General features: G+C 44.4%; 1 long non-coding RNA gene and 1 other non-coding gene across 2 annotated transcripts; one reads left to right on the forward strand and one right to left on the reverse strand.

Moving 5' to 3' along the window:
- Window positions 1-2,707: 2,707 nt before the first annotated feature.
- LOC128337797 (uncharacterized) lies at window positions 2,708-18,224 on the reverse strand. Its single transcript, XR_008312438.1, has 3 exons — window positions 18,141-18,224; window positions 4,007-4,124; window positions 2,708-3,171 (listed from the first exon to the last, which is right to left on the reverse strand). It is a non-coding gene; the product is annotated as an uncharacterized LOC128337797 (long non-coding RNA).
- Window positions 6,288-6,357, forward strand: TRNAP-UGG (transfer RNA proline (anticodon UGG)). The gene has a single exon. It is a non-coding gene; the product is annotated as a tRNA-Pro (tRNA).
- Window positions 18,225-18,243: the final 19 nt, after the last annotated feature.

The following is an 18,243-nucleotide window of genomic DNA, read 5'->3' on the forward strand; positions in this document are numbered from 1 at the left end:
CTAGATCTCTCCATCCTCCTTTTCAGCCTCTGGATTCTTGCTTGTTTTCTCCCTGTCAGTATGAGATGGCCAGCTCATTTGCCTCATAAGCATGAGATCCAGGAGTTTTGCTCTCGTTGCATTAAACATGATGTAATCAAAAGGAGGCTACTTTGCATTCATTCCATGTTTGACCCTGCTTTCCAAAAAAAACCCACAGAAAAAGTGGGATCTTTGGAAGCCTGTGTCTAGCCGCTGTTTTTTTCTGAAAGCTAACATCTTTGATTGCAATAACAGTGCAATTTGCCTCCAACCACCCTGTGCTACAAATTGGGCACATCAATATGTGATAATATTTTGAAGGTCACACATCTCAATACCATTCAGGGCTTCTGTACGGTGTGCCAATGGATTTAATCTGAGAGATTATCAGCAAACACAGGGAATGTCATAGGGAATCCTCAGGTCTAAACTACATTTTCCACCATCCTTTCATCGTTTAAATCCATATATTTCATGCTCCCCACTTGTCTAACATGAGTGAAAGGAGATTTCAGGGCAGCCCTTTCCAGTATCTGTTATGATGCTTCTAAAGCTCTTCTCATGCACATTGACCCACAGATTCTATCCACTCTCACAGGCACATATTGGACACAGCTTCTTGGTCGCAACCTCACTTCTAATGAAGCACAAGGCTTTGGGAGCTATCTGATTTGATTGTGATCTGGTTGGACGCTGGTACAGATTTCCAAGTCATGGAAAGATGCTTGCTTCTTTCTGAGGAGGATAAAGGATACAGACCTACAATTTAAAAGTACTTTTTTACTTGGAGAATACCATTGCTATAGTGGAGGAGAAAGCTATATAAAGGTTGCCCAAAAAGCTACTGAGGAAGATCAAGAGGCTCAAAATGTGTATGGCTGGCATAAAGGAACAACTTTGAATACACACTCTTCAGAGGAATTCCAACAATAAGAGCACAGACTTTTGGCAAGCTCCAATACGTACAATTGTAGTGCACTTTTTTACTTACATGTTGTCGGAATGGCAGTATAATTATTTTTATGGAACTTCATTTAATTAGTGTGTTTATTATTGTGACTCCATATGTTTGCAGTTTACATAGTGAAAATAAAATTGTGGTTTCTATGTTCATAACAGATCAGGATCTATAGAATATTAGATGTGGTGGGTGGGTTGCTTTTCTCATTTCTGTTGGTTTTTTTACCCACTACATAGGATCTGAACCAACGGTTTGAAGTTGGGATGTTGTTGTTGTTTTGGCCCAACTGTGGTCTCACATGATGCCTGAACCTGCAATAGTTGTTTAATTTCAGCATCTTTCGGTAGCTCTGTCCTCCTAGTAAGCTAAGGAGAAGGGGTGAGACCGGAGCAATCTACAATGCAGTGGAAGAAACTGTAGCTGAGGCAGATATAGAAACTTCCCCCTACCCTGCCAAGCTCTCTAACAGGACCATAGGAACACAGGAAGTTGTCCTATACGGAGTCAGACCATTGGTCCATCTCACTCAGCTTTGTCTACACAGACTAGCAGTGGCTTCTCCAAGGATGCAGGCAGGAGTCTCTCTCAGCCCTATCTTGGAGATGCTGCCAGGGAGGGAACATGGAACCTTCAGCACGCAAGCATGAAGGTGCTAAAGAGATTTTCTTACAGTGCTCACACATGCAGTTTCCCATTCAAATGCAAACCAGGGCAGATCCCTATTAGCAAAGGGGACAATTCATGCTTGCTACCAAAAGACCTGGAGGCAGTTCCCACAAGCAGTGGGAACTGCTGAGATGAGGTTAGTGAGGAGAGCGGGCTTAGCACACTCTCCTCGCAGACGACCCGTCAGTCGGCCATGGGTGGCCGAACCAGCCGCCCACACAACTGCTGGCTCCATTACAGAGCCAGTGGGGGCAGTGGAGTTTGGGGGCCACACGCCCCCTGGAAGCGCCAGTATGCCCTTCGCGAGTGCACATGCTGGAGAGACCCCCCAAGCCAGGAGGCTGCATTTAGCCTCCTTGTCAGTGGTCTCCTCATGAGTTGCTGCGGTGAAGAGCCGCGGCGTGGCAACTCATGATAAAAAAAGCCAGGTTAGCAGAGCGTTCGCTCGGCTAACCGCAGCTAAGGGGAGGGGTATTCAAGCGGGTGAGCCGCTTGAGAACCACCAGGCTCGGCTGCGAGCCCGGTGGTTCTCATGGGCATACCAAACTGGGCTAGGCTCTCTTAGCCCAATTTGGTATGACCGTGAGAAGAGCCTCCAGATCTCTTCCACTTTACCTTTTAAATTGTTTGGGCTCTTCCTTAAAAACAACAAAAAGCCGTTTTGTATTATTATTATTTTTTAAGAACATTAATTTTTGAGTGTTTTGATATGATATTATACATATGCAGAACATTTGCTGGGCCATATTTGAAAGAAGATCCCCCCACCCCCCAAAAATAAACGCTGTTCTGAAGACTGAAGAATATATTGTTCATTTAAAGAAAAGCCCCAAGACATGAAGTTAATGTCTTTGAACACAGACTGTTTTCTGATGAGTGTTTTATGATAGCTGGATTGATTAGTGAATGTTCCCTAAAAAAATCAAACAAAGCCTGTGCTTTGTAAAGCAAGTTTTGTTTTATTTTTAAGTACAATTTTTGTGTGTGGATTTTCTCAGTCTCTCTTAGAGTCATACATGATATTCTGGCAGATGTTCCATGCTCTTAATTGCCAAGAGATCTTTGTTCCAGTACTGATGAAGGGCCTACTGAGAATGTTTTGTTACAAAGAATAATCCATCAAATCATGGGGTGATGCTGTGGAAGTGAATGATATATGTGCCCATGTATACATATGTGCACATCCTCCTCTCTCCAATAATTTCAAAAGATTTTTAAAACAAAACTGCTCTAGGGGTTAGGTGGAAAGGTTGGTGACATCACTGGTATTAGCCAATAGGCCTTCAAACAATTGTAACCCAGTCAAAAGACAAAGTGGCTTTTCGATGAAAACTACAGAGCTGGTCAGGAATTATACATATATTTTTAAACCTGTCCTTCCTCCAAGAATCCAGGGCAGCAGACGTAGCTACTTGCTCCATTCCTTTTGTTCCTTTCCACCTCCTCCAGTTGTAAGGGCTCCATGGCTTATCTCCTTGCTCAAGCAAGGAGAGAAGCCTTAAAACCTTTTACTGCTGTGTAAGCTGGCAAAAAGTAAAAAAAGAAAGATGAGCTGGGGGCATGTTAATGTATTGAACACAGGCCCTCTCTGACTAATTAACTGGACTGCATTTACTCAGAAACTTAAAAGTATAGTTGTACGTCAGAGATCAGTTCCAGCAGCGGTGGTGGGTGGGATTGTTTAGAAGTAAAATAGATGCCTGTGCATTTTACAGGCTTCATAACAAGGCAATTATTTTTATCATCAAAGGCAAGCGACAATGCAAAGGTCATGCAGAAATCTGCATATTGTAAATGAGTGTCTAGAAAACAATTTGCCATAGACAATTCAAGCGAGCCAAATTAGCCTTTTGCCCTTGAAATAAGTGGGGAAAATGTTATTCTTTAATTAATTAGCTGACATGGTTGGCTATTATTAAAATAATAATAATACTAGAATGAATAGGAAAATGAGTGACTTTTTAAAAAAACACCACTTCACCTAAGAATATTAATGCAACCTGTAAAATTTTCCATAGATTTTGTTCTCGCAAAAACCCTGGAATGTAAGTGAGACTAGGGTCTGAAGCAGACCTGCTCAGCTTTGGCCCTCCTGCAGATGTTGGCCTACAACTCCCATAATCCCTGGCTATTGGACACTGTGGCTGGGGATTATGAGAGTCTGAAGGCAGCCATCTTGCTGAAGCTTAGCAGCTATGGATCTGATCAGAATCTGGATGAGAAAGCCTAGAAGGAACCATGGATTCTATACAAGGGCTGGTCACATGATCAAAACCAGGGAAGGATAACCATCCTATTGAGCTACATGAGTCTTAATTGACAAATTAAGGAGCTAAATTAAAATAATTCCATTCCTACCTATTGCATTCCACATCAATGGCATTTTCTGCATCCATGGAGCCACAGATCCCCAAAACTGGCCCCTTCTGCAGATCAGCAGGGAATTCTGAATTGTTCCAGAAGGTGAACAGCAAACCTGAAGCAAAGTCATTGTATAGCAGGTGGCTGGTTATTGAACACATTGATTCAACTTTTATACCGCCCAAACCTTCATCTCTGGGCACTTTTGCCATTGCAAGTAGGATACATGCATTCAGAAAAATTATTTCTTCTTGGGAGGAAAGCTGGTCTTGTGGTAGCAAGCATGACTTGTCCCCTTAGCTAAGCAGGGTCTGCCCTGGTTGCATTTGAAAGGGAGACTCAGTATATGGCAGCTTCTTGTGTTCCTATGTCCCTATGTTCTTCTTGGCAGCCAGATTGATTCTCAAGAATGTGTTGTGAACTGCTATCCCGGCTATCCCTACAGGATTTACAACCCCCAGAGAGAGAGTAAACAGAAAGCAGCAATGAAACTGGATGAAGGAAAAATAAAAGGCTTGCAAAGAAAACAGTAAATGAATTAAGTCCCCTGAACTGAAACTAGATACCCCCTTCTAACAATAACTGAGTAATAAGTGAAAGAAAAGACAGAACAAGGAATGAAAGAAGCAAAGGACACAGAACAAGGAATTAAGGGAACAATACAGACAAGACAAACTGGAGCACGGAAAAGATATAATGCCAAGAGCACAGTATCTGCTGCCAGCAAAGTTGCAAACAGCAACTGAGCCATGAGAGACTGTTGAATATATATGACTCAACAGAACCTGGAACCAATCAGGCTTCCCTGAGTCAGCAGTTTGGCTTTCTTCCCTGTTATCTCCTGCACCTGAGTGAGTCCCTCTGAGCCTGCCTCTTGATACTTTGTCTCACTATAGGTGGAATCCCAGGCTCTTCCACATCAGAATTCAAGTCTGGCAGCTGCTGAGAATCCTCAGGTCCCGAGTCTGGTTTCTCTGCCAAATCTTGCTGCTGTGGCTCACTAGAAGGTGAGTCTTCCTGCTCTGAGTCTTCTGATTCCAAAGTCTGAGCCATGACAGAAGGGTGCAGTTGCACTGATTTTTGTAACAAAGCTAATTTATAGGGTTTTGTCACAATGTTATCTTTCCTCTGCAACTGTGAATGTAAAAAAATAAAATAAGGAAGTGGATGTATTCTCCCAATCTTGGAGATCTTGTTTAAAGAGTTGACCAGGATTGCTGAGCAAATCTGTGTTCTCACAACCAGCTCCATCGGTCTCAGCAGTTCTGGTTAACTCTTTGACCAGAACTGAATGGGGGCTGGTTCAAATGACACATAGAATCTCTGTTAGGGTCGGACTCCACATGACATCTTGAGACTCAGCAATATGTGCTTCCTTTTCTCATCCCTTCATGACTGTCTACTTCCTATCTAGGTAGAAACACATTGAGATTGGCTATGTGGTCCAAACCCTCCAGTCTTAGCAATAGCAATAGCACTTACATTTATATACCGCTCTATAGCCGGAGCTCTCTAAGCGGTTTACAATGATTTAGCATATTGCCCCCAACATTCTGGGTACTCATTTTACCGACCTCGGAAGGATGGAAGGCTGAGTCAACCTTGAGCCCCTGGTCAGGATGGAACTTGTAACCTTCTGGTTACAGGGCAGCAGGTTTTTTTTTTTTTTTACCACTGCGCCACCAGGGGCTCTTACCATATTCTAATCTACTTGCTTCAGATAATCCAAGATCTGTAACTCACTTCAAACTTTGGATACAGATCTTGGCTTTTTTAAAGTAAGTAGCCTACAGTAACAGGAGATGGCAATGGTCAACCCCTCCTGTATTCTACCAAGAAAACCACATGGCTCTGTGGTCGCCAGGAGTCAACACTGACTCGACGGCACAACCAACCAACCAGGCGACAATAAACAGAGATCAGGATTGCCGTGATTGCGAGAATGCAGCCTCCATTAGCTATCCAAAATACACATTGTTCACAAATAGTGAACATTATGGTGGCCTGAGAAGAACCGCAGCTTCAGGGTAGGGTAATCCCTGCTTAGCCACTTGTTTTGCCCAAGATGGACCATAGCTCAGTGGTAGAGCATCTGCTTTGGATGCAGAAGGTCCTAGGTTCAGTCCCTGGCATCTCCAAGTATGGCAGGGAGAGACTGCTGTACTGGGAATGGGGCATAGCTCAGTGGATAGAGCATCTGCTTTGGATGCAGAAGGTCCTAGGTTCAGTCCCTGGCATCTCCAAGTATGGCAGGGAGAGACTGCTGTATTGGGAATGGGGCATAGCTCAGTGGATAGAGCATCTGCTTTGGATGCAGAAGGTACCAGGTTCAATCCCTGGTAGCATCTCCAGGTAGGGCTGGGAAAGACCCATAGCAGAAACCCTGGTGAGCTTCTACTAGTCATTGTAGTGGGTGGTAAACTCCATCTAAGGCTAAATACTGATAGTCAGAAAGTACTGTAAGGGAGAGTCGAAAAGAACTTTGAAGAGAGAGTTCAGGAGGACATGAAACCATTAAGGGTTAGTTCAGACCAGGGGTTCCCAACCTGTGGTTTTCCAGATGCTGCAGAACTACAGCTCCCAGCCACTACATATTGTACCCAGGGATGATGGGAGCTGTAGTCCAGCAACATCTAGACGACGACAGATTGGAAACCCCTGGTGTAGCCGATACTGATCTGACTTGGTATAAAGGTAGCTTCCTATGTAAGTATGTTGATGCAAATAGACATGGGAATGGGAGACCAATCTGCAAATGGCCTGGCACAATGTCCCATTGTTACAGATTGTGCTCATCCACACCCCTCACCTGCCTTGGAAGTTAGAAATTGGGGGGCGGATGCCAGCACCCAGACTGGATTTGGTCCCAGGGACTGCTTTGTTTCTGAGGTCTTGTAGTGAGCATGAATTGATGCCTTTGCTAAGCAGGGTCTGACATGGTTTGTATTTGAATGGGAGACTGCCTGTGAGACTATCTGTTTCCCATGGGGTTGGGATCGCTCTAGGAAAGGCATCTGCCTACTTGCATGCAGAAGGTTCCAAGTTCCCTCCTTGGCAGCATCTCCAGGATAGGACTGAGTGAGATTCCTGTCTGTAACCTTGGAGAAGCTGCTGCCAGTCTGTGTAGACAATATTGAGCTAGATATACCAAGGGTCTCACTCGGAATATGGCAGGCAGCTTCCTATGTCCCTAAAGTGCAGAATTTAGTGCTACCTGCAGAACTCTGTGCCCCCATCTCAGCTGCCTAAAAAGAAAAGAAAAGTTCAAGCTACTAGCCCTTATTGTGCACCAAGATAAGCTTGAAAAAAGATGGACGTGAAAGAAAAATCAAAATATTTTGAGCATTTAACAATGGGCTTGGTGATTCCTCCCTCCTTTTAAGCCATCCCTCAGCCTTCGAGCTAACTAAAACAAGCTGTTTTGAAAGCTTCAAATTGCAAACATTATTTATACTTTTCATATTGGTTCCAGGTTGTAATTATGCAGAGCTTTCAATATACCTTCAGAGGAGCTGGAAACAGCATCATGCACTGGATCACAGGCACATGCATGCATTAATGCATCATTCTTTCTCTTCAAAAATGTGGAAATGTTCTAATTATTACTCTAATGGAACTCACTACCTTCACCCAACAATCACCATGCATAGCATTTCACATCTTTGCATGCTTTAAGTAACTTGGGCTTCTGACACCATCGTGGGATGAAAATGAGTTGCCGTTATATGTGTTTAAAGCTAGGCAACCTTATATACCTCCATTACATAGCAATGTAGAGTTAAGTGAGTTAAGAGTGGTAGGGAAAATGTTTGGCATGCACAAGGTCCCAGGTCCAATGCCCAGTTACAGAGCTCAGGAATAAGGGCTGGTATTCCCATGCATGCCCCACATAGAGGATGCGTTGGGGCCCCCAACTTGGGGGTAGAGATATGTAGAAATTCTCTGAGAAATGTCATGTCTTATGAAAGCTCATCTAGATTGCTTTGGAATTTCTCACATTTGCAGGTGTCACTGTTGTAGTCTAGGTTGACTTCAGAGTCCCTAAGCATTTGAGGAGCCGCCGCCCCCCTCATTTTTCTGAACTCTCCCAACTCCCACCCAATCAAATAACCCATATCCTCAATCCTCAAAACCTATTTTTCTCCCCCACAATGTCTTTCCTCTCCCACCCCTAAACATTGGAGTGCTTCTCAAACTTTCTCCTGTATGCATTGATTGCTTTTTTTTTTTTTTGCTTGACCTATTTGGCCATAGCTGGCAGATTCAATGTAAGTTAACTGAGATAATAGAGAGTAAGAAAGATTGAAAGAAACTCCAAGGCATCATCTGGAAGGAAAGGGGGTGTTTCTCAGTTTCTCAGGGTACTAGGCTTAAGCAAGAGTAACAGGTATGCCTTTGGGGCCTATAGGCCTGGAGGAGGGTGGGCTGGTCTTCTCTCAGCACAGCTGAAATGTGTTGGCCATTCTCGTTTCCAGGATGGGCCGTTAACCGCTGATCAGCGAAGGACAGTCATTCACACAAAACGCATGTACACATGCACAGATACCTGTATGTATTACAATGAATGGGGCAAGGGCTCTCATACCTGGGCCTCCAGATGTTGTTGGACTTCAACTCCCATAATCCCTTTGGCCATTGTGGCTGGGGGTTATGGGAGTTGCAGTCCAACGACCACTGGGGGTCCAAGTTCTACCCAGCCATCAGGACCCTGCAGGCATAGAAATAATAGAGTTGTGATTGCAGGGATGCCATCCATGGATGTGACATTCTGCAGAGCACACTCTATTACCCTGCAGTTGAAGCACAGCTGGGTTCCCTCCTGCTCCTTCACGGCCAGTCAGAGGGCAACTGCTGATACCACAAGGCTTGCCACTTTGCTGGCAGTGCAAAGCATGCTGGGAAGGCATGGAAGCCTTGGAGGACTTGCTGCTTCTGATTTCAACACTGGATACCACACCTGGCTTTATGGTGTGTTTCATGGGTTTGTTGACCCAAACAGACATTCTGGTCATGTGTTGCTAATGGGTTAGGCACTCTCCAACCCAGCCCCAGATGGTCGTGTGAACAGGCCTAAAGTCTGAAGAGCATGATTCAAAACGGATGTCTTAATTCCGCTTCCAGCTGATAGTGAAAAGACAATGTCTCTGAAGCCCTAAAGGGCCCTAGTGTGAAATCAACCTCACTTCTGTTTAAAAGTGTTACAGAAATTGAGAACAATCAAAAGGGACTTTAATAATCCCAAGTGGCCTAGTTTAATTGAGGCTTGAACTTTGATTCTCCAAAATCCAGAAGGACCTCTACAAAGCGAGAAAAAAAAAATGAATGTAAGGGAAAGTATTCAATTTGGGGGTGTTTTCCATCTGCCGCTCTGTGTCCTGAAGCATCTGACAGGAGAACATGAAAGGCCCAACACAAATTTGAATTATCCAGATGTCTATGTGAGTACTGAAATCTCATTATAAAGCTTTCCAACACTTCTATCATACTACATCAGAGATGGAAAATCCAGAGAGACCCCCTTTAAGCAGGTTCATCCAAGTTGAATTTAACAGCCATTGGAAGGCTCTTATTTCACATGGTCGAGCTGATCTGAGCCCTGTTGAGCCTTTAATTGCAAAAATCTGTTTTCTTAGGGGTTTTGTAAGCTATTTTTATGGTGCTGCTAACCAATTATGGAGCATATGTTTAAATAATAAATATGCCTACAAATGTACAGGTAAAATAAATACAGAGTGGTTTTTGCCAAAGGAGATTGATTCTCAAGGGCACACATTCCAGCAGGTCTTGGAAGAAGGCATGTTCTTAAATAAAGCTTCTTTTAAAAGCTTTATTGTACAAAATGGGGTGAGGAATGGGGCATCTTTCTATCTAGCCAAAAGTGAACAATGCCAGGGGTATCATTTGAAGTAACAATCAGTGTGTTGCACCCAAAGAATATCTAACAAGAGCTGTACCCAAGAGCAGAAACATCTACCACTCATTCCACAAACGACGCAAAGAAATTTGGCTCCCTGGAGTGAACCATCTGATATCTATATTGTCTGTGGAACAGGAATGAGAAACATCTTTCTTCACTTACCATGTCTTTGTTCACCGAGAAGGGAGGAGATCTGGTCTTGTGGTAGAAAGCATGAATTGTCCCCTTTGCTAAGCAGGGTCCATCCTGGTTTGTATTTGAATGGGAGATAATGTGTGAGCACTGTAAGATATTCCCCTCAGGGGACAGGGCTGCTCTGGGAAGAGCATTTAGGTTCCACGTTCCCTCCCCGGCAGCATCTCCAAGATAGGGGCTGAGAGAGACTCCTGCCTGCAACCTTGGAGAAGCTGCTGCCAGTTTGTGTAGACAATACTGAGCTAGATGGACCAATGGTCTGACTGGGTAAAAGGCAGCTTCCTATGTTCCTAGAGTACATACTTAACTGATGGAGTTCAGCATCACAAAATATGGTAACATCCACCGACTTGGACACCCAGATGTTTTCTGGCTGCCCTTAATTCTTCTGTGACAGGCATGGAAGAAATTGTAGGAGGAAATTACAACTGGGCTGATAGGTGAACATCTAAGGGGAGTTGCTTTTTTAAAAAAAAGAAAGAAAAAGAAAAGTAGCAGATGCTTTCAGGAAGGAAGGAATAGTTTTCTCAGTGGAACTTACCCATTATAGTCCCACTACCTCTGAACCAAAGATTCTGTTGATCTCTGAATACCAGATGCTGGTGGCAAACATGGGAATCCCATCAGCCTCATCTCCTGCTTGTGAAGCTCCCTAGAAGCTAATGTTGGTTGACTAAAGTTGGCCACAGTTGGATATGTTATGTTGAACTAAGTGGACCTTTTGATTTGACCCACTTTTACGTTCTAATGCAGCAATCGTCACTTTTCCCCAAGCCTTGTTGAATGCAAAAGGTCCCTTCAGGTTTGGCAGTGGAAGAAAGAAACATTATAATATATTCCAGTCCAGAAGAGGTGCTGAGCAGGTGTTCAGGGGGTGATGGATCAGGAATGGCAGAAGCTCCGTAGCAAAAAAGCAGATGGCAGGGTGCACATAGAAGTTTCTCCAGGACCTCGGAGAGCTCCTTGTGAGCAAAGACATAGTATCTGGCTTTAACTGAAATAAGCAATTTGTAACATAGGAAGCTTCCTTATATATCAATGTTCTACACTGGTTTTTAAGGGGAGGCCACTTTGGCAACAAAACAAAACACAACCAATGTGAGAGCTATTTCCCACTGTGCTCAACTCCGCACACTACTGCACTTTTCTTAGAGCTAGGAGGACCCTTTCAGAGAGATGGAGCCCTCTCTTAAGAGCTCTAGGAGCCCTGGGAAGGGTTACACTTTCCAGCACTTTGTGCATGACTCCAAGATGATGCAGGAGCACAAGAGGGCTCTTAAAGGAGCTGTGCCTCAGTGCTGGGCAAAACATGGGGGGATTGGTTGTCTCCCCACGGTGCTAGGGAACTGTAGAGAGAGCTTTGGCCAAAGTTTCACACAGGCCAAGGAACAATTAGTCAGAGAACTGCAATAAGGGTTGATGGGAGCCAACACACTGGCCCTCTGGGCCTTACTAAGAAGAACACTGTTCTAATGCATGACAAAGGATTTGGCAGTAGGCCACTTTGGGGCATCTGGGACTTTAGCCTCCCTTCCCCCCTTCTCAAAGTTTCCCTTTAACAAAGCTAATTGCCAGCCAAAATATGGAAGGCACAGGTGTCCTCTTCTGTGAGGGTCACTGGCAAGAATGTAGGAAGCTGCTTCCTACCGAGTTGGACCCCTGGTCCATCTAGCTCAATATTGTCTACCCAGACCGGAAGTGGCTTCTCCAAGGTTACAGGAAGGAGTCCCTCCCAATCCTATCTGGAGATGCCAGGGAGGGAACTTGGAACCTTCTGCATGCAAACATGCAGGTGCTCTTTCTGGAACAGCCCCATCCCATACAAGGAAGTGCTTTCCCAAAAAATGCATAATTAACCTATGGAATTATCTGCCACAAGATGTGGTGACAGCCACTAGTCTGGATACCTGAAGAAGGGCTTAGATAAATTCATGGAGTGCACGTCTATCAGTGGCTACTATTCTGATGGCTATAGACCACCTCCAGCCTAAGAGGCAAGATGTCTCACAATGTCAGATGCAGGGAAGCAACAGCAGGAGAGAGGGCATTCCCTCAGCTCTTGCCAGAGGCATCTGGTGGGCCACTCTGGAAAACAGGATGCTGGACTAGATCAGTCTTGGGCCTGATCCAGCAGGGCTGTTCTTATTCCCTAAGGGAATATCTTACAGTGCTCACACGTGTCGTCTCCCATCCAAATGCGCACCAAAGTGGACACTGTTTAGCAAAGAGGACTATCCATGCTTGCTACCATCAGACCAGCTCTCCTTCATTCATTTGCAAGGATGGATAAAGTTGGGATGGAAGATGGTGAGGTTGATATTTGGGGGGGAGGGTGGGGTCAAATAAATTCCCTTCCAGTAAATGGTATGTCAAGCCATATCAGGAACTGATTGGTTTGCATTTGCTCATGAGCGATTGCTCAGCACCGTTATTATTAACCTTCTTTTATTTAAGAAAAGTCAGATCGCAGCATCCATCAAAAAGCAAGATGTAATAAATGTCCGTGTTGTGTTTTTTATTTACTTCAAGAAAAGATAATTACATGTCCCTGAAACAAATGTTCCCTGCATGCATTTTGGAGATTTAGAAGTGAAAAGGCTTGTCTGGAGAAAAATATCTGACTGCCATCATGTTAATAAACTGTATTGATCCTTCTCAGTGATAGATTTCCCCATTATTTAATATCGAGATTGCAGTAGCCGGGTCCCCCACCCCACTATAATCTCCCACCTGATTCTGTAGCATTGAGCTTCACTGCCCCAGCACCTGGCATATTCTCTCATTTTGGCATTCGCTTTCAAAGTGGCACATTTGAGGGAACGGAACAAATGGACTCCAACAACAACAACAACACCTCTAGGAACATAGGAAGCTGCCATATACTGAGTCAGACACTTGGTCCATCTTGCTCAGTATTGTCTATACAGACTGGCAGCAGCTTCTCCAAGGTTGCAGGCAGGAATCTCTCTCAGCCCTATCTTGGAGATGCTGCCAGGGAGGGAACTTGCAACCTAGATGCTCTTCCCAGAGCGTCTCCATCCCCTAACTGGAATATCTTACAATGCTCACATGTAGTCTCCCATTCATATGCAACCAGGGCAGACCCTGCTTAGCTAAGGGGACAAACCATGCTTGCTACCACAAGACCAGCTCTCCTCTATAAGTCCCGCTCAGAACTTCTCTCATTTTTTAACAAGTACTTCATGACACTTGGGGCAGAACTGATCTGTCGGCTTTCATACTGGATGGCCTGTTCCCCACAGCCAAAGATCTGTAGAGAGAAGCCATGTGGCACACAGAGACTTCTCCACCCTCCGATTTTGTGCAGTTTAGAAACTATCCCTCCATAAACACTCCATCCGTCATAATAATGGGGATCTTGCCAGTGATACACAAATTAATCTTCCCTGCCCAACTGGATCTCTTCCTTGAATGATAATGGTGATTATTAATATTATTTCTTCTCTAATAATTATCTCATCATTCATTTGATGTAAGTCCTCCAAACTGAGTGCTGAGTTTCAGGGATCAAATTCCCCCAAGAAAAATATGCCAGCCTTCCTAATTTGTATTTATCCATTGTTCTTTCGGTATTTCTCCCCTAATTTGTATTTATCCATTGTTCTTTTTTCAGAGGTGTAATTTCCTTTAAAGGACACCCTACTAATCTGCTCAATCAATATGCTTATATTGATTGACCTGTCAAGTCCATGAGCGTGAGCAATTTTTTTTTCTGCCTTTGATACTTGAACTCTGGTTGTGACTGGGTTGTCTCAACTAATGAGACAAAATGATGACACAAATCCCCAAAGAAAGACACACAAAACCATCGGCATATAACGCAATGACATGGACAGCAATTAAGCCATTTGTCAGGATCATGGCGAATGGAGACAAATGTGTTTACACTTTGCTGGTGGACTTGTTAAGTCATAATTTGTTCTGAAGCTGACTCACCTTGTTTGGGGAGACTATTTGTAGGTGGTGTCTGAGCTTTCCTTGAAACACAGTACTTTAGAAATGGCCCCTTGCTCGGATGTGTGTTGTTGATTTTCTATTGTGGTAGTAGGGCTGTGCAAAATAGGCTCGGTAAAATTGGACACGTTCCAATTTTATCCAGATTGGAGGATTTCAGAGAGAATCCAAACCCAGACTTGCACAACTCATTTGAAGCTCAGACTTCTCCAACCCCCTTCAGAAAAATCCAGAGCTTTCTGAAGTCTCTCTCTCTCTCCCTCCCTCCCTCTCCCTCTCTCTCCTCTCTCCTCTCCCCTTCTCTCTCTCTCTGCCTCACAAGCCCACTCTCCCCCCTCTCCCTCCCTCTTTCCCCCCTCCCTCTCCCTCCCTCCCCCTAAGGTCCAGGCTACCTTAGAGAGCACTTTCTTTGGTATGATCCCCATCGCTCGTTGAGGTCATCTGGAGAGGTCCATCTTCGGTTACCACCAGTACATCTGGTGGCGACTCGGAACCGGGCCTTTTCTGTAGCTGTTCCAAGTCTATGGAATGCACTCCCAGCAGATATCTGCAGTTTCGGCTTGCTGTTGGCCTTTAAGAGAGCCTTAAATACGTACTTTTAAAAAAATAAGCAAATCAATAAATAAAACTATACTTGTTTGGCCTGGCCTTCCAAGGTTTTTGAATTGCTTTTGAAAGTATTTTAATTGGTTTTAAATGGCTTTGAATGATTTTTAAATTGTTTTTATATTGTTTTGAGCACTGTGTTTTAAATGGTGTGTGTTTTTATATCTTTTTAACCTTGCACCACCCAGAGCCTTCGGATGGGGCGGTTTATAAATGAAATAAATACATACATACATACATATATACATACATACATAAACAAACAAACAAACAAACTGTTCCATGCAGCACCCAGGGCTTGTGATTCTCCCCAACCCTAGAAACAACTCCTTACAAAGGTGTCTTTGGAGAAAAGATGGCCAACTTGTTCACATTGCTCCCTGCTAAAACCTCTTCTCATCCTCACGAAAGGCGTCCCTTCCTGATTTATGAAAAACTCATTTTAACTTTGCCACAATGTGAAAACCTTTTAAAATCCTTCCTTGATTTATCTAGTGCTTCCCGTCGGTATGCCTTCATTTCCCTGCCTGGCTCTTTTAAAAAGACATTTCCCTGTGTAATGCAGTGATATATGATGCCTTCGGAGATGTCAGTTTCTCTTAAGACATTTGGACACCATAAAAGCTCTCTTCGGCAAAGGCCAGCAGAGAAAGATAGTGTACCAATTTTCTTCAAGACTTGAAATCCCAAAGGAATACCCGTGCGGTGTCTCCCTGTGTTGTAATTCTTTTGAACAAGTTGGAGGAAGCTACGTCTTGCAAACAGCCTCTGCTGCTTTCTCCTGCGAAAGAAAAGGAAACTTCTAGAAGGAGTGCTCAAGGAACTTGACAACCTAGATTGGGCTCTAAATATAGGCTCAACTCGAACGTGTGGTTCAATCAAATTGATCGGTGTCCCCACAGGGTTTGGCACCAAGGAGCTTTATTTCGCATGAAGATTTAGAACAGGAACATTTTAGTCAAAAGCTTCCAGCTTGCAGTTTCTATCTTTAATGCTGACGACGGCTATCCCTCAGCTGCACAGGAGGACATGCTGATGATCCTTCCTCCTTTCCTAGCAATATCTTATCATCATCGTCATCATCATCATCATCGTCATCATAATCATCATTGGAACATAGGAACTTGGGAACATAGGAAGCTGCTATATACTGAGTCAGACCATTGGTCTATCTAGCTCAGTATTGTCTTCATCGACTGGCAGTGGCTTCTCCAAGGTTGCAGGCAGGAATCTCTCTCAGCCCTATCTTGGAGATGCTGCCAGGGAGGGAACCTAGAACCTTCTCCAATTTCCAGAGTGGCTCCATCCCCTAAGGAGAATATCTTACAGTGCTGACACATGCAGTCTTCCCTTCAAATGCAAACTAGGGCAGGCCCTGCTTAGCAAAGGGGGCAATTCACACTAGCTATGACAAGCCCAGCTCCCCTCCCCATCCAAATGTATATCAAGGTGAGCCCTACCTTCCAAAGGAGACTTTCATGCTCACTACCACAAGATCAGCTCTCCACCCCAAGACCAGGAAAACAAGACCAATGAATTCAGGAATCCAAGGGAATCAGACAAGGAGAATTGCAGGAATGTCCTACAGGCAAACCCAACAGAGAACAAAGGAATTGGAAAGATTATCTGCATTGGATGGCAGCAACTCGATGATGAGAGCTGAATTCCACGTCTTGATTCCCAACCGACACATAATCTGTGCATCTTTCGACTGAAACAATTTGTTAAATGATTTCCTTTATCCGTAGCCCCTGGATCCAGCCTGCTGTTCCTCTGCAACAGAGTGCCGTCGAGAATAGCCCTGTTTAGTTGGCGGAATCGACGTTCAGTGGAATGGGAAACTTGGCCTTTCTGTTCAATGCTGTCCCTTTTCAAGCTGTTCGTTCCCTGCTGGCATTTGGCATATTGAGGACAACTCACTAAAGAGCCATTATGAGATCAACAATGCACTCCAGGGTGAATCGCGTTTATTCCTGGGTCCTCTCTGAGGACGCCAGGAGGAAACCTGCGGCTGTATTTTACACATCTCGCAGCCGATATCTTCTACGCAGCCTCCACATTTCAGCTCCAGTGTTTTGCTCCATTTCCTTTTGTATGGTGGATCAGCTGGCCCTGTGGAGAGCAGAGCCAGGGGAGGGGGCAGCTGTTTGGCAAGCTGGGAGAAGGTTCTGTGGGGACGTTATGCTGGGGAATGCCATGGCTCAAATAGGAACATAGGGAGCTGCCGTATACTGAGTCAGACCACTGCTCCATCTAGCTCAGAACTGTCTACACAGACTGGCAGTGGCTTCTCCAAGGTTGAAAGCATGAGTCTCAGACTGGTGTTGGAGATGCCCGGGAGGGAACTTGGGATGTTCTATGCTTCCCAGAGCGGCCACATCTTCTAATGGGAATATCTTCCAGTGCTCACACAAGCAAGCCAGGGCAGACCCTGCTTAGCAAAGGGGACAATTCATGCTTGCTACCACAAGACCAGCTCTCCTCCTGGGAGAGTTTGAGCCTCATGGGTTATGTAAACATATGACTATATAGTTATAAATGGGGAGCCTTGTGGGTTATATAGACATATGACTATGTGCAGGGGCGTAGCAAGGTTGGAATGGGCCCAGAGACAAGATTTTAAAATGCCCCCCCCACACACACACACTCAAAGTCCAGGGCCTCCGCACACCCCAGGCCCCAAGGATTTAAGTCTGATATTCCAAAATAAGTATGCTGCCTGGAAATACATTTCACTGAATACACACACGCACACGTCACAATATATAGTGATATACATTGAGTACTATACATTTGTTTTACTTTTAATGCCTAGAACAGACTAGAAAGATGAATGATTAAAATGGCCCCCTCGCTGCAGATTAACCAAGGAGACTTTCAACCATGCAGGGTGAGCCTATGTTTGTTTTATCAGAATTCTGAACAAATTCAGTCAAGTTCGATTCCAGGAGGTTTTTCACACGAGGCTTTTAAAGCCCTTTAACACACCTCTCCTCTGGAAGGGAGGTGCTGCATTCACATGTTGGCCAGATTGACCCTGAAGTCCCTGCGAGTTATTGGGGAGCAGTTCACACACAAGAAAAATAAAATAAAATAAAAGCACAAGACATGCTTCCCCGTTCTCACTCAGACCTTCTGGGTTGCAAAACAACTTGAACATAAGTACATTTATAAATGAATGAATGAATGAATAAAATAAATATAATACTGTTTCTTCCAGAAGTTTTTGTAATTTTCTGCCATGAAACAAGCCACTTATAGGACTTTTTAGATAGTTTTTTTTTAAGCCAGCAAATTTTCCAAGCTGTTTTAAAATAAATAGTCAGAGACTTCTCAGTCCCACCCCCCATATCAAAGCCCTATGGCAAGCAGATCCCTATATATCGGGGTGGGGGGGGGAGGAAGGAAGGTAAGCACAAAAAGGAGTTCACACTCTACCTGGCAAATGCTGGGTTCGGCAGGGCAGCAAGGGGTCTTCTGCTGCAGAGAGCTGTGGTGGCCACTCTGGCTGCCTCCTCCTTCCTGGCTGGCTTAGGCTCTA

Source organism: Hemicordylus capensis, chromosome 15, assembly GCF_027244095.1.
Source record: "Hemicordylus capensis ecotype Gifberg chromosome 15, rHemCap1.1.pri, whole genome shotgun sequence".
NCBI lineage: Eukaryota > Metazoa > Chordata > Lepidosauria > Squamata > Cordylidae > Hemicordylus > Hemicordylus capensis.